Source organism: Pogona vitticeps, chromosome 6 (assembly GCF_051106095.1).
Source record: "Pogona vitticeps strain Pit_001003342236 chromosome 6, PviZW2.1, whole genome shotgun sequence".
NCBI lineage: Eukaryota > Metazoa > Chordata > Lepidosauria > Squamata > Agamidae > Pogona > Pogona vitticeps.
The window spans coordinates 65,110,458-65,135,084 of NC_135788.1; the positions used below are offsets into that span (position 1 = coordinate 65,110,458).

The 24,627-nt window shown below is 37.7% G+C and overlaps 1 protein-coding gene across 3 annotated transcripts in view; it reads right to left on the minus strand.

Annotated features, from left to right (window-relative positions):
* Positions 1-24,627, minus strand: part of POU6F2 (POU class 6 homeobox 2) — a 414,737-nt gene that overhangs the window by 280,887 nt on the left and 109,223 nt on the right. The window lies entirely within an intron of this gene.

Here is a 24,627-nt window from a genome sequence, read left to right on the forward strand (position 1 = left end):
GACAACTCAGAAGAAATGAAGTGGCTCTAATACTGAGGAAAGATATAGCACAGGCAGGTAGGAGCTATAATACAAAGTCTGGCTGAATAATAATATTAATTAGACTCTGGGGAAACCTATCAATATAATCCTCATTCAAGTCTATGCTCCAATTACAGGTGCTGAAGAAGATGAAAATGAAAGCTTTTATGCAAGCATTCAGGAGGAAATTGATCACACTCCAAAACTTGACGTACTTATAATCACAGGTGACTGGTATGCAACATTAGTGAACAAAGCAGAACCAAGTGTTGTTGGAAAATTATTCTAAGGGCCAGAAACAAAGCAGGAGAAAGACTTATAGCACCTGCAAAACCAATAATCTGTTTATTGTAAATACATGCTTGAAGCAACTGAATAGACAGCTGTACACAGGGGCACCATCAGATAGCCAACAAAGAAATCAAAGAGATTTCCATGATTGGAAGCAGGAGATAAAGAAACTGTATTCTGTCTGCCAAAACAGGACCAAGAGCAGGTTGTGGTACTGGTTATGAACTGTTAATATCTAATTTTAGAGTAAAACTGAAAAAGAAGACTAAAAGAATCCTAATGGCAAAATATAACTTGAACATTATTTCTGATAAATTTAAAATCCATATAAAGAACACATTTGCTTTACTAAATTCCATTCACAGTGAACCAGATGAACTCTAGATTGAAACCAAATATATTATTAGGAAAGAATGTGAAAAGATCATTCCTATGGCAAAAAGAAATAAAAACATAGATGAATGATGGAAGCAACACAAATTTGCTTAGGACAGGCAAGAAGCAAAAGTAAAAAGTGACAGAAATACAGTCAGAATCCTGAATGTAGTTTTTCAACAACTGTCACATAGAGACCAAGAGAACTACAACAGCAACCTGTGCAAACAAAGAAACAGAGAACAATAAAAGGGGGGAAACAAGCATTCTCTTCCAGGAGATCCAAGAAATCAAAGGGAAATTTAGGCCTAGATTAGAAGTGCTGAAAGACCAATGGGAAAGCACACTATCTGACCAGGAGAAAATAAAGAGAAGGTGAAAACACCTACATCGAAGACTTATACAGATGAGGTAAAATTATTACAGACCCTTTAAAAGAGAAATTCTATGATTAATAACCTTCAATTCTAGAAAGTGAAGTGAAAGCTGCTCTGAAAGCTCCAGAAATAAATAAATCACAGAGGTAGATGGGATACCGCTAAAACTGTTTCAAAACACAGAGACTGAATTGGTCAAATATGACAATAAATAAGGAAAACCAAGCAATGGCTCACAAATTGGCAATGTTCAATATATATTCCAATCCCCAAGAAGGAGATGCCAAGGAGTGCAATAACTATAGAGCCAATGTTCTAATTTCCCATGCAAGCAAAGTGATGCTCAAGGTGTTGCAACAAAGGCTTTTACCTTATATGAAGTGAGAACTACTTGATGTTCAAGCTAGATTGTTAAAAAAGGAAGAGGCACTCAAGATTCGATTGCAAATATCCACTGGCTACTAGAGTGTACCAAAGAATTCCAGAACAAGATTATGTTTTGTAGACTACAGCAAAGCCTTTGACTGTGTGGATCATGAGAAAGAAGTATGCCTCTGCACTTGATTGTCCTAATGCATAACCTATACTATCGACAAGAAGCTACTGTTAGGACAGAATATAGAGATACGTACATAAGCATATGGAGAGATATTTGCTATAAACAAAGGTGTCAGATAAGGGTGTATTTTATCCCCTTACCTGTTCAGTCTGTACGCAGAATATATCTATCAATTGAAATGGAGACTGCAGTCAAGAAAGCAGAAGGAGACTGAGACTCAGAAGTACAGCAAGGATGTGTTATTGGAAACCAAAACCAAGATCATTTGCTCTCTCATGTTTTCAGTCATCTCTGGGTGTGAAAGCTAGACAGTGAAGAAAGCTAACCAGAAAAAAAATGATTAATTTGAAATGTATAGCTGGATGAAAGTTTTGCAGATACTCTGGACTGCCAGAAAGGCAAACAAGGTGGGTCCTAGATCAAATCAAGCCTGAACTATCTCTGGAGGCAAAAATGTTGAAACTGAGACTGTCCTATTTTGGGCACATCATGACAAGTCAGGATTATCTGAAAAAGACAATGATGCTGGGAAAGGTGGAGGGCAACAGGAAAAGAGGAAAACCAAATACAAGACGGACTTAATTCCTAAAGGAAGCCACAGGCTTGAGTTTGTGGATGCTGAGCAGGGCTGTTGAAGACAGGAAATTTTGGTGGTTGGTCATTCATGTGGTCACCATATGTCTGGGTGACTTGACAGCACATAACAACAACAACAACAACAACAACAACAACATGGGGGATATCCTTATTTTACTGTGTCTTCCCAAATATACACCTGCATCAAGATAACATGTATATAGGCTCACTGCAGGTTATAATACATGCACTGTTGTAAAGGAAGCCACAGCCTTGAGCTTACAAGAGCTGAGCACGACTGCTGAAGACAGTATATTTTGGAGATTACTCATTCATAGGATCGCCGTACATTGGAGGTGACAGGACAGTACATGACAATATCAACACTACAATACTGTTAGTAGCCGATTACAAGTGTCAATGTATTAGGTTAGCCCAAATTTCCATCTGACTAGAACAGACATATGAATTCTGTGCAACCAAAGCTTCCATTGTATATTGTAAGCACCAAAGTGGCAAGCAATATCATTTGTTTAGGATGAAGGACACTGAAGGTTTTCAAAAGCCAATTAAAAACTTGGTTGTTTAAACAGGCCTACCCCCCAGTCAATTAAGTCATTTTCCTTTTCTTTTTCTCTATCTTTTTTCTTTCTTTCTTTCTTTTGTATACCACCATCTTGGAAACCTTTTGTTTAGAACTAATTAGTATAAATGCATTTTATATGTTTTTTAACTTGTTTTAACTGATGTAAGCCGCCCCGAGTAGATGTTGTCTAGAGGGGCAGGGTAAAAATCAAATAAATAAATAAATAAATAAATAAATAAATAAATAAATAAATAAATAAATAAATGCCACAGATAAAGCAATTTAAAGCATTTTTCCTCTCAGCAAACTAAATAAGAAAATGATCAAGGTGAAAAACGATCTTTTTAGTACTGCCAGACTTAATTCATGGAAATACTGTGATGTTGTATTTATTTATTTATTTATTTATTTATTTATTTATTTAAAATACTTTTACCCCCACCCTTCTCCTTAAAAGGCCCAATGAGAACTGTTTACTTTTGAACAATGCACAAAGTGGAATTTCCTCCTAAATGAGTTACCAGAACACCTTGCAGAGTAGCTTCTCAAATCTGAGTATAATTTTCTTGTGATTTCTAAAATAACTGTTTAAAAATATTTTCTACTTAAGAACAGAAGACCAGTTTTGGTGGACTCTTGTTTGCTGTCTTATGCCTTATCATAGAATTTGTTCCCCTTCACTTACAGCTCCTGCCTGAAGATTCCTGCCCTGAACTGAGGAATGACAGAGCACCAGGATTATGATGAGAGTTTAAAAAGGAAAAATGACTAGTGCGTACAGGATGTTCAATTATTCAAAGCTTTTTATATACCCTGTCTTTTCTCATTATTTAAAAGGCAAGACCTTTTGCCCTTGCCTTGGCCTAACTTTGGGCCAGCACTGTGGTCCCTGAGCTAGAAGAAGCCTGAATCTGGTACATTCATTCCTCTGTCTCATTTCTACCCAATCTTCAGTTCTCCTAACCACAGATCCTAGTTTGCAAAACAGTTTATTCTGTTGGAAGATCTCTGGGATCAGTAGGCAGGTTCTGTCAACATACAGACAGGTTGTATCTGATCCAGATCTTCTCCAGCCCAGGAGCACAGAGGGGAAAACACCTCATATAATATATATATACATTCTCATGTCTCATGAAATTAGCAGGAACCATTATAAGAGAGAAGTTATGATGGCTACAAGGCTCAGCTAACATACCACTGAAGATGTGTTCCCATTTGTTGTTGTTTAGTTGTTAAGTCGTGTCTGACTCTTCATGACCAGATCACGTCAGGCCCTCCTGTCTCCACTTCCTCCCCGAGTTGTGTCAAATTCATGTTGGCTGCTTCGATGACACTGTCCAACCATCTCATCTTCTGTTGTCCCCTTCTCCTCTTGCCCTCAAACTTTCCAAACATCAGGGGCTTTTCCAGGGAGTCTTCTCTTCTCATGAGATGGCCAAAGTACTGGAGCCTCAGCTTCATGATCTGTCCTTCCAGTGAGTACTCAGGGTTGATTTCCGTCAGAACAGATAGGTTTGTTCTCCTTGCAGTCCAGGGGACTCTCAAGAGTCTCCTCCAGCACCACAATTCAAAAGCATCAATTCTTTGGCAGTCAGCCTTCTTTATGGTCCAGCTCTCACTTCCATACATCGCTACTGGAAAACCTTTGTCGGCAAGGTGATATCTCTCCTTTTTAAGTTGCTGTCTAGGTTTGTCATCGCTTTCCTCCCAAGAAGCAGCCTTCTTTTAATTTTGTGGCTCCTGTCACCATCTGCAATGATAATGGAAACTAAAATCCGTCACTACCTCCATATCTTCCACTTCTATATGCCAGGATGTGATGGGACCAGTGGCCATGATCTTAGTTTTTTTTTGTTTGTTTTTTGATGTTGAGCTTCAGACCATTTTTGCACTCTCCTCTTTCACCCTCATTATGAGGTTCCTTAATTCCTCCTCACTTTCTGCCAACAGAGTGGTATCATCTGCATATCTGAGGTTGTTGATATTTCTTCCTGAAATCTTGATTCTGGCTTGGGATTCCTCCAGTCCAACCTTTCACATGTTGTATTCTGCATAGAAGTTAAATAAGCAGGAAGAAAATATACAGCCTTGTCGTACTCCTTTCCCAATTTTGAACCAATCAGTTGTTCCATATCCAGTTCTACAGTAACTATTGCTTCCTATCCAACATATAGATTTCTCAGGAGATGGCTAAGGTGATCAGGCACCCCCATTTCTTTAAGAACTTGTCATAGTTTGCTGTAGTCCACACAGTCAAAGGCTTTTGCGTTGTCAATGAAGCAGAAGTAGATGTTTTTCTGGAACTCTCTGGCTTTCCCCATAATCCAGAGCATGTTAGCAATTTGGTCTCGAGTTCCTCTGCCCCTTCAAAATCCAGCTTGTACTTCTGGAGGTTCTCGGTCCACATACTGCTGAAGCCTGCCTTGGAGGATTTTGAGCATAACCTTGCTAGCATGTGAAATGAGTGCAATTATACAGTAATTGGAGCCTTCTTTGGCACTGCCTTTCTTTGGGATTGGGATGTAGACTGATCTTTTCTAATCCTCTGGCCACTGCTGAGTTTTCCAAACTTGCTGGCATATTGAATGTAGCAGCTTAACAGCGTCATCTTTAAAGATTTTGAATAGTTCAACTGGAATGCCATCACCTCCACTGGCCTTGTTGTTAGACAAGCTTCCTAAGGCCCACTTGACTTCACTCTCCAGGATGTCTGGCTCAAGGTCAGCAACCAAACTATCTGGGTTGTCCGGGACATCCAGATCTTTCTGGTATAATTCCTCTGTGTATTCTTTCCACCTCTTCCATGGCAGACTGTTAATGATTAGGATGCTTTTTCTGTCTTTCTCATATTGCCTCTCTCTTGCGTAGACTTTTTTCCACAGAGGAAAAATCACAATAATATTAAAAATATGCTGAAATGGAATGCTCATTGCATCAATCAGTCATTCAGCATTTATATTGATGAAGAGAATATTCGAGTCCTATGAATTTGGCTTCTGACTAAAACATATTATACTTCTAGACTTTCCTCAAGAACAGAGTTTGTTCACTGTTGCCAATATTAAAATATTGGGGGGGGGGAGAGTTTGTAGATCTAGCTTAAGAACAACTGCATAAATAAATTGACAAAGCACCTATTTTCTCCTGAAACCTCTTGTCTCACCCCTCACTCTTCTCTAACTATATAACCTTATATGACATAATAATTCTCTTATCTTCTGTATGCTCTCCCATTTTCCACAATAATCAGCCAGAGGTACTTTCAGTCTTTTCCCTCTTTTCTGGCATCTGCCATACAAGTTTTTTTTACAGGGTATTGGGTGTGTGTGTGTGTGTGTGTGTGTGAAGTACTTTCAGATGAAATGGGCTAGAAAATCACATTTTAATTATATGATGGTTATATAGTGACAGATGATGAGAGGCTTCCATGTAACATCCCTCATAGACACTAATGAGGGAGACTGTGCACCCCCTGCTCCCCTGGAGGACATTTTCATTACGCTTGTTGTTCATGGATGACGCAGTTCTTCCTCTCAATCCTGTCACCTTCTGAAAGCTTGAAGTCTTTATTTGTACCTTTTACCCAAGCAAGCATTTTAAAGTGATAATAATGGAGTGAAAATCATAGTTTTCCACTGCACATACACACATACTGTCACCTTGGGCAGAACAAACCTTCTGTGGCACATGCCTGATCCTAAAATATGTTCTCTGGGAAACTGGCAATCTTTGAGTAGCACGCCAACTTGCTCACAGAGAGGAGAATTGTGACTAAAGCCTTGTAATATGCAGGACCCATCTCTGTAAGAGAGAAACGCCTATGGCAATTCCTTCTCCTGTGTGAGTGAGGGTCGTTTCTTTAGGGATTCCAGTGGTTGGCAGAGAGAAGTTCTCCCAAGTGTTTGGTTGCTAGAGCAGAGTTATGGTAACCCTAATACGGCTTTCAAGGTAAGTAAGATATTAGAGTGGTTTTACCAGTTCTCCAGTATGTTTCCATTGCTGAGCAGGGATTCAAAATCTGTTCTCCAGAGTTCTAGTCCATCACTCTATTCGCTACACCATACGCTATCTATTACACCATACACTACACCATACACAATTATTTACATAAGGCTTTAAAATGCTTCTTACCTTATGTCAATCAGTAATGACAACCTTTCTTTTCTCAACATTAATTTCGATGTTTACTATGTTTTAAAATGCAGGGAAATTCTTAAATAGAGTGAAGGTGGAATACTTTGGTTTAAATAAAATATTATTGCTGAAGCTTTAAACCATCGTTTTTTCCCCTGTGGTTCGCAGACCCTCAGGGGACCAGGATCCCCTCACAGGAAATCCACAACGCTTGAAGAAATGTTATGATCTTTTGCAGTTAAAAAAGAAAGAAGGAATTAAAGAACGTAAGGAAGAAGGAAAAGGAAATATAGAACAAAATCTTAATTTCCCTTGCTTGTTTGTGTAAAATTTGGCTTTTCTAACCTCCCACCTCCATTAAAAACAAATGTAAAAATTGGTTATTTTTTTAAATTAATTTTTAAACCAAACTCATTAATAAAATATAATATAAAATATAATTTAAAATTTACATTCTGTCCATACAATTTACATTAAAAAAATATAACAACTCACCTTCACCCTGGGTATCATTATATTTTAATTAATTTTTTACCATTTTACCTGACCTTCAACCCATCATTTAACTGTCCCCATATTGCCTTCCAAAAATGCATATAATTTTGGTTCAGCTTTTCCCTTTGCCTTTATTTACCCCTTTACTCAATACAGCATTTATAACTTCATCCCATATCTTGTTAAATCTATTTAACTCTCATTTCTTGAACTTAATTTCCAAATATTTCAAATTTCATTACACTATTCATGCAACTGGAAAAGCCAGTTTTGCTTCCAGTTTTTGCAACAAGCAGTCATGCTGCTATTAACATTATTATAATCTCCTATTTTATATTACATATATCATCATTTTCTATTAAAAATAATAATGGTATTTTTGTGACATTTCAATATTAAATTCCAATATTTCTCTAATCTCTTCAAAAACTTTACACCATACTTTTTGTACCACTTCACAATTCCACCATAAATGCCAGTATATTCCCAATTCTTTGTCACACCTCCAACATTTCTTAGAATAATTAGCATCTATAATATTTAGTTTTATTGGAGTTAAGTACCATATCCATATTATTTTATACCCATTTACTTTTATTTTGCTTTACATATTTTTAAAAACTCTTCTACAGTATTCCAAATTTTCTTCCAATATTTTTTGTCTATTCTCCCAACATGTATCCTGTATTGTTTTTAACCCTTCTAAATGATCCTTTTCTTCCATCAAACTTCTATGTAATATTAATATATTATATATATTATTCCTTTCTCCTTCCTTTCCTCCTTCACATTCTCCATATTCTTTATATTTTCAAATTTTGTCAATTTCCTATCTTTAACTCAATTTGTCTCACTATATTTTATCCAGTGTTCCAACTGCATTAAATTTAAATAATTTAATTTTTCTTCTGCAGACTAATTCTTAATTGTTACTTTTTTTCCTTCCAATCTTTCCATTTATATATCTGTTTTCTTTTTAATATATTTTTCAGTTCCTTTATCCCATGTCTTGGAAAAATTTCCAGCTCCACTACTGGAATTAAAGGTGAAATTCCAGGACAAAATACATGTTTCCATTTATTCTAAATCTTTAATACACTATTTGTAAAAGGGTTCTGGATCTTATTTATTATTCTTTTAATGGTATTGTTTTCTCTTTATACCAGTACTATTCTTGTAATTCTCCCATTTCATATAACTCTTGCTACTCTGCATCATATTAATTCCTTGTTTCACGTTATAATATCTAGAATAACTCTTAAATGGTTTGATATGTAATATTTACTAATGTTTGGTAGTCCTAAACCTCCTTTTTGTATGGTAAATACCACATATTTTCATTTAATCTGGTTCTCTTCTCATTATAAATTCATTTATTAATCTCTGTATTTCTTTCAGCTCCTGTTCTGAATATTTAAGTGGAATCATCCAAAACAAAAAATTAAATTTGTGCAGTATTTTCATTTTGCAAAGCACTGTTTTACCCAACCAAGATAGTTTGATCCTTTTGTAATTTTCTATCTTATCCTTCACCTCTTTCTTTGTTCTTTCCTTATTTGTTTTCTTCAAATCTTGTACATTTTTTTGTAATGCCAATAGCTAAATATGTAATACTCTCCGTCAGTTTATTGCTAATCTAATAAATTCTAAGTTATGAAAATAACTGTTGGATAGCAAATAGATGTTTGATATTTCTGCACATGGTGAGAACATGCAATTGAATAACAGTCAATGGCTAAAAGACAGCACATGACATTTCTTGCTACTGTGCAGACAGTCAGAAGCTGCAGGCAGAGAGAGTCTGAGTCAGTCAGTGTCAGTGTCAGTGTTCAGATGGACTTTGTTGTCGTGTTTCTTCTTCGATTTCTGCTAATAAAACCTTTTGGTTATTGTCGGGTGACTTTTCAATGTTATCACAGTGAATTCCATAACAATACATTTTGGCTGAGCCTCAGGTTGGATCACCAGCTGAATTTGAAACATACAAGAACTGATGCTGTTGATGAGGGTGCATCCTGTTCAAAGCAAAATGAAGATTCTTCTTGCCATTATAGCAAGGCATATCTGTCAATGAGACCCTTCATAAGAAACTTTAAGTAAATACTTGATGCACTTTAGGCTTTTAATTCTTGAGTTAAGTCTTGATGGTCTGTGGCAACAAAAAATATTTGAAGGGGGTCCATGGTAAAGAAAAGGCTAAGAATCACTGCTGTAGACCATAAAGTGAGGGCAGTGGAACCACCGTTCCATACATACACCCCATGATCAAAGCATGGTCATGTTGATGCACTCTTCTTCTACTATAACTTCTACCACCAAATAGAAGGACAAACCACTAGCTACCCCACGCCCTGTGTTCACTGGTAGTGTGGAACCACTAGAATGAACACATTTTTTGTATTGTGTCCGCATCTAAAAACAGCAGCTTACTGGCACAGTCCTCTCTACAGTTATGCAATTTCTATTAAAGCAATCCAGTTAATCTGTATTTGAAGCCAGAGGTTTCACTGTGTTTAATGGGCTTAGTCATAAGAAACTAGAGCATGTTTCTTTCTCTTTCTTTCTCCCACTCTCTCTCAACCCCTCTCCCTCTAGGGAATCAAAGAATAAAATTTACCGCTTGTTTTTAGCTGGGGTTAAGGTTACTGTGGAGTAGGCTGAACATCCTTATTTTTTGATTCATAGTTTCAAACCTAACTTTTTCCTTTAAGCAGAGACTTTCTTCTCATTTGGGAATGAAAACTATTTTTAAAAAACCTGAAATCCTTCATACTACTACCACTGAACCCTTCCCTTAAATTAATTTGACAAGCTGTTTCCCAAAAGGCTGCACAAATGTTGGAAAATTTAGCCCCATCCTGTGGAAATAAGCCTATTGAAAGAAGACTTGAAAATACCCGTCACATTTTGAAGTGATTCATTAAATTATAACCAGCTATAAATAAGCAGTTCATTAGATTTTTTAATCTCAAAATTTCCAAAGGCCATTTTCAAACTGACCAACAGTATGCTTACCATGAACCTGTGTCCTACACATCTGATCCTTGTGAACTCCTAGGCAGACTACCTCTAGTGCCTTTCGTTGCATGAAGATCTCCATAATAATATAATTGTTTTGAGTTTTCTAATATTCTGTCTAGGCCTTTGGGTTTTACGAATTAATGTCTGAAGCAATTCATATAATCCAGAAATTGACTTTGAAGTTATTGCATTTCAGCCAGACACAAGAATCACACTGAAAGTACAGGAATATCTAATACACTTTGCCCTCTGGAAATGGAAATTTCCCAGGAGAGTTGTCTTAGGAAAAACTCTTGCCAGCTCCCATTCCTGACAAAGACACTGCATAAGACCTGATGGCTGCATGATCAACGAAGGCCACTGAGCAAGGCGAGCTAGCTTGCATGTTCTTGGCAGGATGCGCTTCCATACTGTTCAATATGGTATCATGCTCATTAGGCAGAAAAGCAGACCACAGTCAGGTAATGGAGCTACACTACTCTGATTTAGTCCCTGAAGCACTCTCCTTGGTACAGAGGGTAGATAGTTAGACAAAGGGCACACCCCACACAGTTATTACGCTTTGATACTATTTTAGGTGTCATGTCTCTTACAGAATACTGGGATCTGAAGTACTTACAATCCTCCTTTGAGCAAAGAGTGATAAGTAGCTTGCTAGACTGCACATCCCCAGATTCTGAGCCATAAGGTATCCAATTAAGTTACTATTAAGGTATGTGGAAGGCACATGCAACAAGGAAGAGCACGCTGGTCTCATTCCCTCTGTCACCACTTTCCTCATGAGAAGCAACTGCTTGAGGAGGAAGATACTGTTCTATCTATATAAGCTCTCAAGGTGAGCTATAATCCTGACTGGAGGAATATTCTGACCCACACGGAGAGCCTACATGGATACAGCCCTTGTCTCCATATAGTTGATTTCTTCTGTGAAGGAGATCCCAGAGATGGGGCAAGCATGCTCTCCGCATCACATGCACCGAATAGGACTACGGTCAGTGTGCTATGACACTGCTGTAACAGAGCAATGTGGATATGCTCAGAGATAATATCCCATTAGTTTAAAAATGCCACAAGGACCCACACATTCTTTAATATGGGAAGTGTTCCAGCTTGGCTTGGCTTTTTCCTATTCTGTGAGGACACTTAGGCCCACTTGAAATATAACAGGCAACCACAGGATCAGACTCTTCACCCATCTCTCAGAATCTTGCCAACACCCTCGTCCCATGCAACATCTGTATGGAGACATTAAGTGTTTTTTTTTCACCCAGCATAAAAATATGTATATAATTTGGTATACATTTATCCTTACATACACATTTTCTATGCATTTTCCCACTTTTCCCTAATGCATGTTTGTGTATACTTTCAAAATACAGGACAAAATCCTATTGCAAATTTTCATTTGCATAAGGGAAAGTACTGTACTCTCTCTCTCTCTCTCTCTCTCGCAACATGCTGCCTGTCACGTGCTCAGGTATGTGACTAAATGAACAACATGGGGTATGTCTGAGCACATGGCAGATAGTGGAAACTATTGCGCATGCAAAGTACTCAATTTTTGGTTTATGTCATGCAAATGAATTAGGATGGTGGTCACAGATGTATTTATTTTTTTAATTCTTATTCTGAACAGCTCTGGGAATTCCTGGTTTGAAGAGAAGGATATCACGCATTCAGATAAATCAGTAAACACACCTATCCCAGTCATGGAATCATAAAATATCCTGGAGTAAATGAGCCCAGCCTTCCCATTCCTTGAGTATATATACTTTTGGACAATATATTAGGACATATGGCAAGGTACTGGTGAACCTTTCCAGAATTGGATGATGGTTCCTTTTACATTTCAGGAAGACCTTCTGGGCCTTAGGATTTGGAGTATGACTACAGCCGGTTTAGAAAATATGCAAATAGTTTTGCAAATAAGCATCACTGCATTTACAGTCAGCAGATGCTACCAGACTCTGCCCATGATGTCTCGTATTGTTTATTGCAGGTAGCCTCAGGAGGCATATTTTTGGCTGGACAGAAGTCCAGCCAAAAGGATTTGGGATTGAATTTCCTTTCACAAAATTTTGTCTTGTTTATCACATTCAGAAAGCCTGCTATGTATAAAAAATACTGAGTCTGCTGTTGCAGTGCGAAAGAAAGAAAGAAAGAAAGAAAGAAAGAAAGAAAGAAAGAAAGAAAGAAAGAAAGAAAGAAAGAAAGAAAGATGCCATTATATATACTGAGTTTGGTATTATGCTAGCCAGATCATGTATTTTAAGACAGTGGCTGAAATCCAGTAGTAAATCACATCTAGAGTAGGCTCATTGAATCAATGGAATTTATACAGGTGTTGATTCACCACATCCCCAACTGTTCAATAGGCCTAGTCCAGTTGAGACTTAATGCTGGATTTGAATTATTATGCTTTATAATTACAATCAGTCTTTTCTTCCTGCAACCCAACAAGCTAAAAAGTCTTCTACCAACAATATAGATTTTTTGCTTTATCCGAACTGGAAAACTAGATTTGTCATCTTGAGACAAGCCAGGGTATCAAAGTACAGTTTGCAAATAGCTTTCTTTGTTATTCTGATGGTATTAGCCCGCATGCCTCAATTTGGCCTAATCAGAAAAGTTTAGTTAATTGAAGACTTCCTGGGTTGTGGGGTTTTTTTATAATTTTATTTTATTTTTTTGGTATGGAGAGACAACAGGGAGCATTGGGAGGCTATGATATTTAAACATAGCCCATGTTCAGTAATTTATTTATTTTTCTAGGCTTTCCATTAATATTTGCCTTAATGCTATTTGTTACAAGATTTTACAATAGGCTGGAAATAAATATTGAAATAATTAAAATATGCAGTGGCTGAAATCCAGTAGTGATTTGCAAATCGCTTAGGCCCACTGAATCAATGGAACTTAAGAGAGGAGTTGATTAAACAAATCCACACTGATTCAATGGCCTTATTCTAGTTGTGACTTACTACTGAATTTCAACGAATGACAAATAGATGTAATTTGTGTTGGTATAAGCTTATAACCCCTGCCTTCATTTTGTTTCATTCTGACTTTGCCTAGAGAAAAATGCAACAACATGTGACCTTGATTTTTATATGGCTTTCTAATTATAAGCTTTTAAAAATATATATGTTTATTAGTGTTCTGTTACTTTCACATTTCAAACTGCTGAATTGTTCTCCTCTACAATACAATAATTCTGATAATTAAAAACCTCAAATATTTGCCATACATGGCATTGTGTTTATAGGGTGCGCCAATTCTCTCATATGAAAACTCACTAAAGCATGGTCTACATCAGCTCCAATAACAGTTTATACTAACAAATTACTGCTGGAAATGTAACTTGCAAAACCTTGCCATTTCCTCTTTATGAGCATGGAAATTTATCATTCTAATAAAAAGAATAAGAGAATTAGAAATGAGAGAATTATTTCCTGGTGATTTTCCTTTTCTTCTTCACTGCTGATTGTTGGTCAGGCTAACCTAGTTACACACTGTGGTGTGGTGGTTTTCATAGCTTGTTGCTATCAAATAACCTCAGTTCCACTGAGATACTTTTTAAAGAGGCATCCAATTTTTTTTGAATGGACACCTATATATTTACCGACATTCTGTTATTACACTATACTGTATTAAAGCACTATATTCATCAATAGCTGTACCAAGGTGAGCATCTTAGATGGTGCTGCAATGTTAGAGATGGCAAAGACCCTGCATTTTGGCTTACCTTGCATACCCTGAATATGGCCGCATTCCCCCATCACATGCAGAACTGGCAGCAGCCACTACCAAATGCCACCAAAAGAAATCCTCGGCTTACTCCTCCATTCTTTAGTCCTCTGTTTTCACTCCAGTGACACTGGTTGTCTTTTTGAGGAAGAACTGATTGTGAGGTTGGTTGTTATTTTTTGTTTTGTTTTGTTTTTTGCCACCTCTCCAAGTGTTCCTTGTCTGTAACGACCTTCACAGCTAGGTCTTACTGAACAAGCATCCATGCAGGTAAGTGAAGGGATACAGAATGGGAAAGTAAGCTCGGCATTTCTTTGGTATCCCAAGGAGGCCATTTATAATGGTTCTGCACATGATGGGCTCTGTGTGAGACATTGTGCTCTGACAACTCTATTTATAATTTATTGTAAACTGATTAGCGGCATTAACAGAAAGAGTAGGTGTCCAAAGTTAGCATGTCAAAAGGTAAAGATGGATTATCTGCCACAGGTAGAGTTAGCAGGAGATGGCACATCACATTTGCAGGAGGACATGAGGTTTGAGGGATAGTGAATTCTTAGGAATTCATACATAAACCCAGCATGCCACTTAAAGTACACTCATCAGCCACCTGCGATACATGTACTGTATCACCAACTGGAAACCACTGCTGTATTGTTCCCCAAAATACAAAAAATTGAATGTACTGCAAAAAGAAAGAGGAAGCATTAGGGAACAATCCATATTTTTCCTTCTAGACCTATATTAAGCATATGGATTGACTCTGTCTCCAAGGAGCATGGACAAGATTCAGAATGTGTTATTCTCTTAAAATCTGCCCTCCCCTTTTTCTAGAAGCATTGTAGCTAAATTGTAAGAAAACACTTCAAAATACATAACAGTTGTAGAGTTTGGAGAACTCTCTCTCTCACACACACACACTCACTCACTCACTCACTCACTGGCTAAGGAATTTGTGGAGTTGAAATCCCAAACAGTAGCTGTTCCAAAATGCTAGCCCTATGCCAGGAGTGATCATTTGACTTAATTTTTTTCTTGTGAAAAACCTACAGTAGGTGTCTTGAGTGAAGTTGTGATTGAAAAAAGGGATCCCAGTGCATTATTAATATCAGAACACAGATGTTAGAAGTTTTTAAAAAGGTTTTTAGAAGTTTAAATTCATTAGATTTGATCAACCATTGGTAATACTTAGAGATGACTAATTGATCTAATTTCAATAACTCTATAATTTCAATTAATTTCAATATTTCTAATCAATGTGAGATTAAATCTTGATAGTGCCTATCACCTGTAGAAACACACTCCTACCCCTTAATTTCTTATTTAAGAGAGTGGTGCAATGATTTTTGCATCAGATTTTGACTACTAGTTTTAGGAGTTAAGCACAACAAAGTAAATGTAATGTGTCCATTAACTTGTCATCCAACATGGCAGTGATATCCTGCTGATAATATACACAGTGTCCATGTTAGCTACAATCACTTGCTTTATAATATGATTTCATTGCATTAGCAAATTAACCTCTGGTCTTATGCAGCAGATTCAAAATATCTGACTCAGAAGTGAACTTTTCAATTCTGTGACTGTTCTGTTAGAATGGCACACACATATTATATAAATAATTGTATGAGTTCTGTTATGGTTTCCATTATTATATAACACCTTCATTTAAAAAAATAGAAAATAATAGAAAATTGTGTGCAGTGGAGTTCAGGAACTAGGAAAACTGGTTTAAAGTCAGGGAGGGAGATTTAAGAATTCACTTCCCAAAATGCTGAGTCAGAAGCAAACAGTCTGTCCTTCAGCAGAACAGACCTAGTGATGCAGAGGGGAGCACTCCCCAAACCTCAATTAAGTGCCCTTCCCCCAAATTATTAATGTTCTGGAAGGGCTTCTTCTGGAAAGGGTTGCCGTAAGTCAGAACAGATATGATGACACATCATCATCATCATCATCATCATCATCATCATCATCATCATCATCATCATCATCATCATCATCATCCCTGGCCTGCTTCATATAGTCATAGGTGCAACTTGTTGGTGAGCAAATTGATGGCTTTACCTGCCTCTCTAGTGATAGGCTGTTGCTCCTTACGATGTCATGCAGATTTCTTTTCAGTGAAAAAGACAGGCGAACAAGAATCCCAGAGCCTTCTCCATAAGCGATTCATTGCTTCATAGATTCATTGTCATGTTCAAGATCAACCAAGAAAGCACACAATTAAGATAGCTTCATTGTCATAGTTAATCATATTCTATTTTTGTTACTCAGATTTCCTTCACTATATACCTACTATGCACCCATGAAATCTTGCCAGTACCACCAGTCTTCAGACTGCCACTTTGCACCCTCAAGCTTCTCTTAGGCCAAGATTTTATTAACTGTGGCTTCCATTCCTTGCAGTTCTGCCTCCACCATAGAAAAACTGAAGCAACCCAGCCACAGCAAAGGGATTTTTGTGCCAGTCCCTATGTCTTGATTACTCTCCTTGTCACCGCCTCAACAATCCTTGTCAGCAAAAAGAAAGAGTTGTATAAAACTGAAATGAGAAGCACTGCAAATCTGCCTGACATGAATACGATACTGGCCAAAAAGGAAATCCCTGGAGAAGTTTTATTCACAAAATCCGATAGCGGTTCTAGAAAGACACTGTCAGTCTTCCAGGACTCAATTAGATCTGTCCCTGAATATTAAGCTTGCAGAACTAGTTCCTTATTTACATACTTAAATAACAAAAATGTACTCTATACTCTCCTTCTGCTTAGAGTTATCCATTTAGTAGAAAAACAGCATTTTCAAGAAATGTTCAAATTAGCACCACGATCCTACACATTTATTCCAATGTAAAGCCCACTGTACTTGAATGGAACTGGTTCTTATGTAAATAGGTCAAAACTATATTCTCCAGAAAAAAAGGATTGAATCCATAGTGACTCCTGTTGTACCATATTACTCCAAGCTACTGATGGTTTCTTTATAGGCCTAACAGGTGTTCGGTGCTTCACAGCACTGCCTCCTCCAGCAGGTATCTACTCAGGGTCAGTGCCTGGAGGAGGCAGGACAAAGAGCCAGGCCACTGCCTCCATGTGGGCACCTGCCAGAGGAGGTGGGGCTTTGAAGCACTGCACACCTGTTCAGCCGATAAACGAATCAGCACAAACCGCCAAACCTGCAGTTCATGCCAATCTGTACTCCAAGCCCTCCAGGGCTTCAAATGGCTCCCAGTCTGAATCTTTTCTGCTCCAGTTGCAGGTGGTACAGGACTGCCCATTTTTGCTACCAGTTGTCTCCCTGCCCCTTCATCCCCACCTCTCCTCCCTCAACTACTGTTGGGTCTTCCAATTTTTTTTCTACTTTGTGCCTCTGTTTGGGCATGCGGACGTGTAAATATGGCAGTTTTAAAAATATGGCAGTTTTTAAAAATCACACATCTGAAGACACACATAAACATGTTATTTAAAACATTAAAAAGGTGGTGCTGGCGGGGCATGAGGTTCCCACCACGTAACATCATGCCCAGTTCCTGGCACACCGACAGTGACAGTGTGCACACCCTCACGCACCAAATTAAAACAAAGAAACATTTTTTAACTTTATTTATTTATTTATTTATTTAACTTATATGCCGCCCACACTACCCAAAGGTCTCTGGGTGGTTTACAACAATTTGAATTCAATAAAAAGACAAAAAGATAAAAACAATTTAAAATACAATGCTCTAAAAATTGTATTTTCAAAGGCTTTCACGGCTGGGATCTGATGTTTGTTGTAGGTTTTTCAGGCTGTCTGGCCGTGTTCTTGAGGTTTTTCTTCCTAACATTTCACCAGTCTCTGTGGCCGACATCTTCAGAGGACAGGACCCTATCTGTGCTCTGGCACCGGAGCGCAGAGTCCTGACTCCTGTCCTCTGAAGATGTCGGCCACAGAGACTGGAGAAACATTAGGAAGAAAAACCTCAAGAACACGGCCAAACAGCCTCAAAAACCTATAGCAACCATCTCTAAAAAATGTTTATCTTGCTCTCTTTTGCATGCTGTACTCATGCTATTGTGAAATAGTTCAGTCTAATGCAAGCCATGCTGAGCAAACCCAACTGTTGCAACACCTAAAATTACATCTTGCCCAACAGTGGCATATCTACAGCTCCCTCCTCCCACTTCTCTTCCTTGGCAATTCTAGTTCTCTGATGGTTTTTGGCAGACTAGGGATAAGGACCCTATATCCCTATATGAGCCTCCCTGACTCTTAAGATGTTCAAAAGAGGCCCATCTCTTGGCCTCGCCCTCATACTCATGTCTGGTGAGGACATTAGTGGCTGTTCCAAGGTTGTGGAGTGCCCTCCCATGGAAGGCTAGGTTAGTTATCTTCCTATTCTTCAGGAGATGGATGAAGACTTCCTTTTTAAAAAAGGCTTTTTAACAACGAATTTGGGCAATGAAGTGCTTTGATTTTGGGATGCTACACATTATTATTGTTTTAATGTGTTTGAATGTGTTTGAATTTGTTTTGAACTGTTATACTAAAAGATTTAATATTACTACTATATGTTTAACATTTTTAATGTAATGATTGGCTGAAAACTTGTTGCACAACTTGATGCACCGTAATAAAGATGACACAATAAGTCGCAGCCATGCCACAACCATTTTGGGCAATAAACTGTTTCCTATAGACCCCCCAGGTTCTGGGGATCCCCAGGGATCCCCTTCATCCTAGGGAAGTCACTGGGAGCCACTGAATGGGGGTGTGTGACAATTTAAGGCTAGAAATTTGTGGCCACTTCTCCTGAGAACCACAGCAGTCATTTTCCAACTTTGAATCGTTTCCTCCTACTGTTCCATATTCTGCTTTTCTGCCATGGATCCCTGCACAAGGAGAAAAGTGGCATAAAAATAGATAGATAGATAGATAGATAGATAGATAGATAGATAGATAGATAGATAGATAGATAGATAGATAGATAGATAGATAGATAGATAGATAGATAGATAGATAGATAGATAGATAGATAGATAGATAGATAGATAGATAGATAGATAGATAGATAGATAGATAGATAGATAGATAGATAGATAGATAGATAGATAGATAGATAGATCAAGAGGTCACCAAAACCTGGAGGGAGGGGGATCTAAAAAGTTTTTTATTACCACATAATGCCTGCAGCATGACCGAGGATGACAACATCATCCTCATTGTGTGATGCAGCTCTCCCAGGAGGATGCCAATCACTCTGTTTTCAGTCGGTTTGTTTCTTTTCTCATTGAGCTGCCATGCATCCCTTCACAAAGAGAAAAGTGGCATAAAAATACAACAAGACTGACAAACAGCTCACACTTTCATTGGCCACCTAGCACCAATGCAGTGTTGTCCGCCTGTAAAGAAGGAGCATTCGAGATCATGCTGAGTGATGCTACTCATTGCCAAAGCAACAGCATCAACAATCCCTACAACAGTATACACTTTGTGCAAGAACATCATTTGTACCTCTCTCCTCATGCTGAATGTGGGCATTGTGCTGTTCCTGCAAGGCAACAGTTGGTTTTAAAACCTGCATATATTGCTCTCATGAACTACTGTTGCTCCATCAAGGCAAGAAAATGTGTACAGTTGTTAAATATAAAAGTTAAATTACTCTCTGCTCTCAACTGCTCTTCGCACAAGGCATCTGCATACACTTTGAAGATTCCCACTCTATGTGTAAGAGACATGACATGTGAAACACTCAGACAAATCAATTTAAGACTAATTCTTTTTTTTTTGTTGTTTCCCTTTGGCTGTAATTATTTTTCCGTTTATAATACAAATCTATACTGATCAACTGTGGTCTAAACCACTGGTTCTTAACCTTGGGTTACTCGGGAGTTTTGGACTGCAACTCCCAGAAGCCTTCACCACCAACTGTGCTGGCTGGGGTTTCTGGGAGTTGCAGTTCAAAAACATCCGAGTAACAAAGGTTAAGAACCACTGGTCTAAACTACATGCATTATTATCTGTCAGAGTTCTGCCAGAGCACCTGAATTGCCACATAAATAAAAGGTTTGGATAACATATTCTTAGTCCTCTGCCAATGTAGCATCACAAGATGCAGTGTCACATTGTCAATGCCAGGGGTGCTAACCCAGCTCCGTCTAGCTAGCAGAACATGTGTGAGGATTTAGAGCTTTAGAATTAGATAAAGTTCCTCTCCATAATATTGGCATGGAAATTATCTGCAAAATCTTTAATTTCCTAGCCTTTGTTTCTTTAAAGAAATTCACTTTCTTTTTTTTTTCTTTCTTTTTTGGAAAAGCAAAACATTTTAATCCAGAAAAAAGAGGCAATTCCAAATCAGCCAGCAAAATATCTTTGAAAACTAACATAAATGTGCCATTTTAATGCCTCCTAATCACACAAATCGATACCCGAGATTTTTGTACTTGCACATGACCTTCCTCAAATTATCCCTCTATTTTGGTTGAATCAGAATGAGCGCTGGCTATTTGATAAAAAAACCACTAAGTGTGTGAAATGAGGGGCCCTCGTCGCTTCTGCCAGACTCCTCTTGACAGCGTGATGATAGAAGCATCACATCCCTGGGAGAGAAAATGCAAACTGACAAGAGATGAGCCTTTAGATGTTGAATATAATCTTGAATTGTGCTTGAAGTGTCTTATTATCTTGTCTTTTGATGTCTGAAGGGGTGGCTCATTGTTAGAAAAAGGAAAAACCCTTGCGCATCTTTTGCCATCTTTAAAAATTGTTTGGCCTTTAACAACTGCTTTTCCAACTAATGTCCATTTCTCCTGACAATAAATACGGCAGGTCGTCAGCAAAGTGACAAACAATTTACTTTACATGCCAGGCTTTTATGGATTTTGAGAGCTCATGTGGAAGCATATTATAAAAAGCACTTGGAAATTAGCACCATTACCAATGCTAAGGCGACTGAGATTTGGTGTCTGTATATACTACTGCTCATGGTTATATGGTCAGTCATTACTACTCTTTCTTGCTATTTCTGAGTTTATGTGCATGTGATTTTATGTTTCCCAACATCACTGTCAGGCAATTCATGAAGTTCTTAATTTCCCTTTTTCTTACAGAAAATCTAAGAATTGAGGAACAAAGGAAAATATTCCTCTCTTTGAACAGTCTGCTTGCTACAACACATACAGGATGCATAAAATCCTATTTATTAATCATAACAAATCAATATCTGTATTAATGTGGTACAGTTTTATGTGCATTCTAAGCCTGAAACAATCAGAAGTGTATTTTCTTGTCCAAGACACTTGATATTCCCCCCCCTTTTAACTTAAAAAGTTTAATGATCAATGGGATCAATATGTTTTCTTAGCAACTAAGTTATAAGCATGTTAATTCTGTTATACAGTAGATGCAGTATTGCCAAAACAGCCAACTTCTTTTTCCAGGTGTTTTTGACTCTGAGGAGCTATAAGAATTCTCAAATGAATCATAAAGTGTTGCAAGGTTCAGGTTATTGCATCATTATAAAAATGTATCGATATGCTGCAGATGACAAGGCATTGCATTGTCTGTGATAACCTATTGCAGGGATTGCATGAACAACAACAGATAAAAACAGATAAACAAAATCTAAAACAGCAGGAATCTCTTTCGTACGGAAATTACATAGGTTTTTGTTCTGTTTTTAATCTATGGGTAGGAACATTTTATTTAGGACTGCACACACACACACACACACACACACACAAAACAGATCATCCTTGAATAATGTTGTACTCCATTCTAATGGTATGGTCATAACAGTACTCAAAACATTAAAAGTTAATGCCTGTTGTAGCTTCAGTTACTGTCAAAGAGTGCTGTTTAGACTACTGTAGTATGATCTTTCCAGGGCTGAAGATTATTTAGAAAATTTGATTGGTGGAAAATGACACCACATGGATTCTAACTAGAGTTGGTTTCTACCTCTGTATCAGTTTGACAGGCTGGCAGTTCAAGTGCCAATCCCACCCTTTTGTTGACTGTGCCAGCTGGACTCAGTCAAAGGTGCCTTTGTTCCAATGAAGTGTTTAAGAAAAAAAGCAAGAAATCATTATTTCTTTAAAAAAAAACAGACAAAAAACAAAACAAAAAAAAACTAATCCCAGAAGGAAAATATGGTCATGTGCAAGAAATGAGTGAATGAAATTAAGCATACCTGGCAAATATGTAATCGAAAAATGAAATCACTTCTACTCTAATACTGTGCTTCATGGGAATTACAATGTCCACAGAGATGTCTGGGAACCTCAGCCTTCCTAATTCAGTGTAAGATTGACATCTGCAATGTGAATATGGCCCATGTCCAAGACAGTAATAATTGCAAGGCAATTACTTCAGGCAGCAGATAGTGGAGGTTGCATCGTGGTGAAATGTTGGAGAACTGAATAGCACATCTGCCTACCCTTCATGCCTTAACATATAGTGGAGGATGTTTGCCCATCAGCAATATTGGAGTGAGAAATGATTGATGGGTTGATTTCAATACACAGAGTTGAGGTCAACAGCATTTTCTGCTTCTCCTTGGGCAGCAAAATCTGTTGGGCCAGCACCAAGTATAGGACTAAGTCCTTATGCTCATGCTTATAACAAAGATGTCTGGGAAAGCCAAGGGAGTGCATCTAGAACAGTCAAACCTATGACCAGGTAGTATATCTTGATATACATTTGTGGTACATGCTATGATTTCAATAAAACATGTTACAGACACCTAAACATGACCAAATTTCACAGATCCTGTGTTGTATCTATAATATGAAAATCACAATCTGAGCCATGGTTTTAACGGAACTTGAAGTTTCTATTAACTGATTTTATTTCATTTGTTTTAACTCATCTAAAAGAATAAGACTAAAAATATTCTCCCAACCAATGCAAACATGAGTAATCCTTCAGAAATAAGTATATGCACTTCTAAGTGGCTGAACATGTGAGAATTTCATCTCAGGGCTCAAACAGGATCACGACTTATTCAAATTTTTAAATAAAAATTTCAAACCCATTGCCAATCTGAGTATTTGCCAAGCACGATCAAAATAATAATAATAATAATAATAATAATAATAATAATAATAATAATAATAATAATAATAATAATAATAATAATAATAATAATAATAAAAAATACAAAGCATTCACTCGACACTAGCAGCTCCAACAGGAAGGGGAAATATGGAGTCAGATAGATCGAGAATGGCAAGGAATTGAGGCCACTGGAACTTTTAATAGGCTTCCCAAGAAAGAAACTCCAGATGCCATTGGTAGCATTGGAGATTACTTGATTGCTTCACAAAGGATGAAGTAAATGGCTCAAGAAAGCGAGTCAATTGACATTGATCAGGGCACTGGGTCAAATGAGTGCTGTTGAGGAGCCTGGAAAAAATAATGAGCAGAGAAAAGAGAATTCTGATGACAGAGAATGACAGTAAAATTACTCTACAGAGAACTACACACAATAATGGTAAAATGACAACAATGCTTTATCAGAACCCAAAAAATAATGTTCATTCACGCAGTTCCATTGACTTCAAAAGTAGACATTTGAGTGAATTACCCAATGACACCCAGTAGTGCTATTACGCAGTGTTACCTGGTAGAAGTTGTGAAACGTTATATCTCTCTGAGGCTCTTGGGGGGAGAAAAATAGCAGTGAATATTGCACAGTGCAACAGTGATCTCACTGTGTCATGTTGTATCAAGGTATTTATTTTAATCTAAGAGCAGAACATTTATTCTAGCATAGGCAGTTTCTCTTGTGTGTGGTAGTTCTTAGGGAGACATCCTCTATGCAGCCTAAAGGGCAGCAAGACTATGCTGTCCAAGAAGCCTTGGATCAGGAAATGAGGCCTAGAATGCCATACAGATTCAAAGCCTTGTGCAGATGAATGAAATGGAAGTGCCTGTAGGTGTGGAGTCTATAGGCTGGAACTGTCAGAATTCTGCCCGGGGAAATATTTGGAGAATTATTGGGAGAATTCTGGTAGCTGAAGTCCATCCCTCAAAAGGCATACCCTAAACATGGAGTATTTCATATCATACTATGTGTACCATATCATATTGGTACAGGAAAGATACTACTATAGTAATATTTTGTTTTACTATAATTTGCCCTCTGCCTGCACAACCTCTGCTGAAGTTGCTTAATAAATCTTAAATGTTACATAGCACTTTCCTTAATTTTTCAAAATTCAATACTGGCTTCTAGGGAAATACAGAATCAGAGCTTAGTAAAGTTACTTTTTTGGACTACACCTTCCAGATTCCCCCAGACAGCATATCTAGTATGGAACTCTGGACCTGCAACATAAAAGTTAGGCAAATTCTTCCAGCTCTGTATGAGCTTTCAGTTTCACTAACCGCTCTTCCACTCCACTGGATAGTTCAATGTATTAGGCATCTAAGTTGAGGAGTCAGCAGTTAGGATATCATCTCCC